A 3,355-nucleotide genomic window follows, 5' to 3' on the forward strand; every position below is an offset into this window, starting at 1 on the left:
TAAACTTAGTGATTCTAAACGGGAACTGTCCGCCTGATGTACCGGGTGAGTTCACACACATAAGCTCCTCTGCAAATAGTGTCCTGGACTATATGCTAGTATCTCATGATATATTCCCCAAATTTTCCCATTTTAAAGTTGAAAATATTCAACTGAGCGACCACTTACCGTTGGTCGCCACAATGATTATAGACTGGACCCCAGATGGAGACAGACATCCAACACATTTGATTACGAACTCAGTATTGCAAGTCAAAAGTGTAAAATGGTCCGAACTACAGGCTCAAAAATACTCAGCATATTTCCAACAAGGTCTAAAACAAGCATATTCAGCCTTAATCGAGGAAGTACTAGTTTCAGGTTGTAAATCATCATTGTCAGACTGAAGAGGTGCCTGTAGGCTAAGCTCACGGTCAGAAAACTCAAGAGAATCTAACCTCCCCTCGGGTGCCTCTGACTTTAAATCATCAAGCAAATTAACAGATTCAACAGGCTTTTTGTCTTTTTCCATTAATTCAGGATCATTATTATTCCCTGCTGCTGCTGCTGCTTCCTTCTCTTCTTCCTCAGTATTATCTATACCTTTAGTATCTTGGAAAATAGCAACTCCATTCCAATTTACAGTTTGTATCATGCTTCTGGTAATCTGAAATTTGCCAGTTGCTGGTATGTAAATTCTGTACGCCCCCTGCTGGTAGCCCATTAATTTTCCCTGAACACTATGCTCACCCAATTTCTGCTTAGTGGGATAATGCATAATTACATCTGAACCCCAAATGCATAGGTATTTCAGATTAGGGCGTTTTTTAAACAGCTTCTCATAGGGGGTGACATCTAAACCAGAATAATAACTGCGATTTCTAACATAACAAAAGGCATTGAGCACTTCAGCCCAAAAGACTTTGGGAAGATTAGCATCGTGCAGATAAGTTTTAACCCCTGCCTGCAGGTCACGCTGCACAACTTCAACAAGCCCATTTTTCCAGGGACTTCGGGGGCAAGATAACTCATGAGTAGTCCCCTGCACTTCCAGGAAATTCTCAAAATCCTCAAACAAATTCCCCACCCCGGTCCGAAAACAGGTTCTTAATTGGTTTGTTAAAGTGCGTTTTTACCCAGTTGCAAAAAACTTTGTACTTCTCAAATGCTTGTGACTTTTCAGCTATTGCATAAGTCCAACAGTATCTACTATACTGGTCTATCAGGGTAAGCCAGTACTTAGAACCTCCTAAGGATGGTGGGAGTGGCCCAACTAAATCACAATGTACACGCTCAAATGGCTCAGTTACTTTCCTATCTAAGCATCTACCCTTGCGTGCAACCTTAATCTTATTCTTTCAACAGGATAGACATTGCATAAAGAATTTGCATGGTTTTAAGTTGAGGCCATTAACAATATTCTTTGTCTTAATTACATCAGCAAAATTCAGGTGTCCTAGAAGTCTGTGCACCTCATGGACACACCCGGAATGTGGCCTTACATTCCTCAACCCCTGGCTTGACTGTGCTGCTCTGCAATTTATAGACGATGGGGAGTAGGTGTGAAAGTACAGTCTATATAAACCATCAGATTCCCGGGCATACAATAGACGTTTGTTCCCAGCGAAAAACTCACACATTGATTTTAAGAAACGCAGTTATGCCTTGACGAGCAAAACACCTTACGATAATAAATTGTCCACTGACGGGCAGTAAATGCAGTTCACTATCGTAATGTTTAAAGAGTCAAGTTTAACAGTACCCCTGTCAAGCGACTGCAAGACTTGTGAATTGGCTAAATGTACATTACCAATTTCCTCTTCGAAAGAAATAAACAAGCTTTGATCGTTGCAAACGTGCTGGGATGCTCCAGAGTCCACAATAAAAGACTTCCACTTGGCATCTTAAATTCTTTTACTATCTGTTGTCCGAGCATGAAAAGCTCGCGGCTTGTTTCTGTCTTTACGGTACGATGTCGGCTGCTGGGCTGACTACCGTGACTGACGAACCGAAACCGACTTGGGAGTACTTTGCTTTCTTTTGGCTCTGCAGTCCTTTGCAAAATGTCCTTGCTTATTGCAGAACCAACAATGCTTGGCAGCTTTAAATGCAGTTGTATCACCACAAGTTTGCATATGGTGTTCCTCATCATTTCTGGAAATAGGAGTGCTTATGGCACAAGCCTCCCTTCTGTCCAACTCACCCATTAATCTTGCCATTACCCCTCTACAGTTAATTGTGCTGGTGGAACGGCAGATATCTGACTAGCTATACCATCAAAGTCCTCATTAAGGGAACAAAGGATGATAAAAACATACTGAATATCAGGTATCTCCATGTCCCTTTGAATTAATTCGCCGCGTATTGCCTCCAGACGTCTCAAGTGTGCTGCCAAATCACCACCAGGCTGCAACTTGGTCTGGTACAGCTGCTTGAAAAGCGTCAATGCAGACGCTGACTCTTTTCTAACATGCACTGCTGCAAGACTGTTCCACATTTCTTTGGCAGTTTTCTTATTTCTTATATAAACTACTTGCTGGTCGCTGACTGCCAAATTAATTATCGCCCTGGCTTTTGCATCTCCTTTCGACCAAGCATTAGTTACAGGGTTAGGAGGGTCATCAGTTACATAGGTCCATACTTCTCTAGAGGTCAAAAGCACCTCCACCCGAAAAGACCATAAACTACAGTGGTACCTCGCAAGACGAATGCCTCGTAAGACGAAAAACTCGCAAGACGAAAGAGTTTTTTGTTTTGTGAGTTGCTTCGCAAGACGGATTTCCCTATGGGCTTGCTTCGCAAGACAAAAACGTCTTGCAAGTTTGTTTCCTTTGTCTTGCAAGTTTGTTTCCTTTTTCTTGAAACCGTGCATTCAGGGGGTGCAGTTGAGACTTGACTTCGAGGAGCAACTCATAGCACGTGGTGTGGTAGCCTTTTTTGAGGTTTTTTGAAGACTTTGGTGATTTTTGAAGCTTTTCCAAAATCCGTGCTTCGCAAGACGAAAAAAATCGCGAGACGAAAAAACTCGCAGAACAAATTAATTTCGTCTTGCGAGGTACCACTGTATAGTTCTCATCTGTCAGCTGTGGGAAGACCAGAGCCTTCTCAGCTTCTGGAACCCGGTCAATCATTCTGGAACTCTTCCAGACCCACAGAACTACGCTAACAGGAGAAGGAGTTTTCAAACCTTTCTCAGAGTCAAAAAATATGCAGTCATCCACTCAGCAGCTGGGCCCATAACCAAAGATGTTGGCTTTTTGCAGTATGGTAGCGCTGCCGAGAGCTTGCTAGGGAGACCATGCATTAAAAAGGGACTCCAAAATAACTTAAACAAGGTTTTAATAACAAAAGCAAAAACTCCATTACACTAAATATA

This window comes from Podarcis cretensis, assembly GCF_951804945.1.
Source record: "Podarcis cretensis genome assembly, chromosome: 13".
NCBI lineage: Eukaryota > Metazoa > Chordata > Lepidosauria > Squamata > Lacertidae > Podarcis > Podarcis cretensis.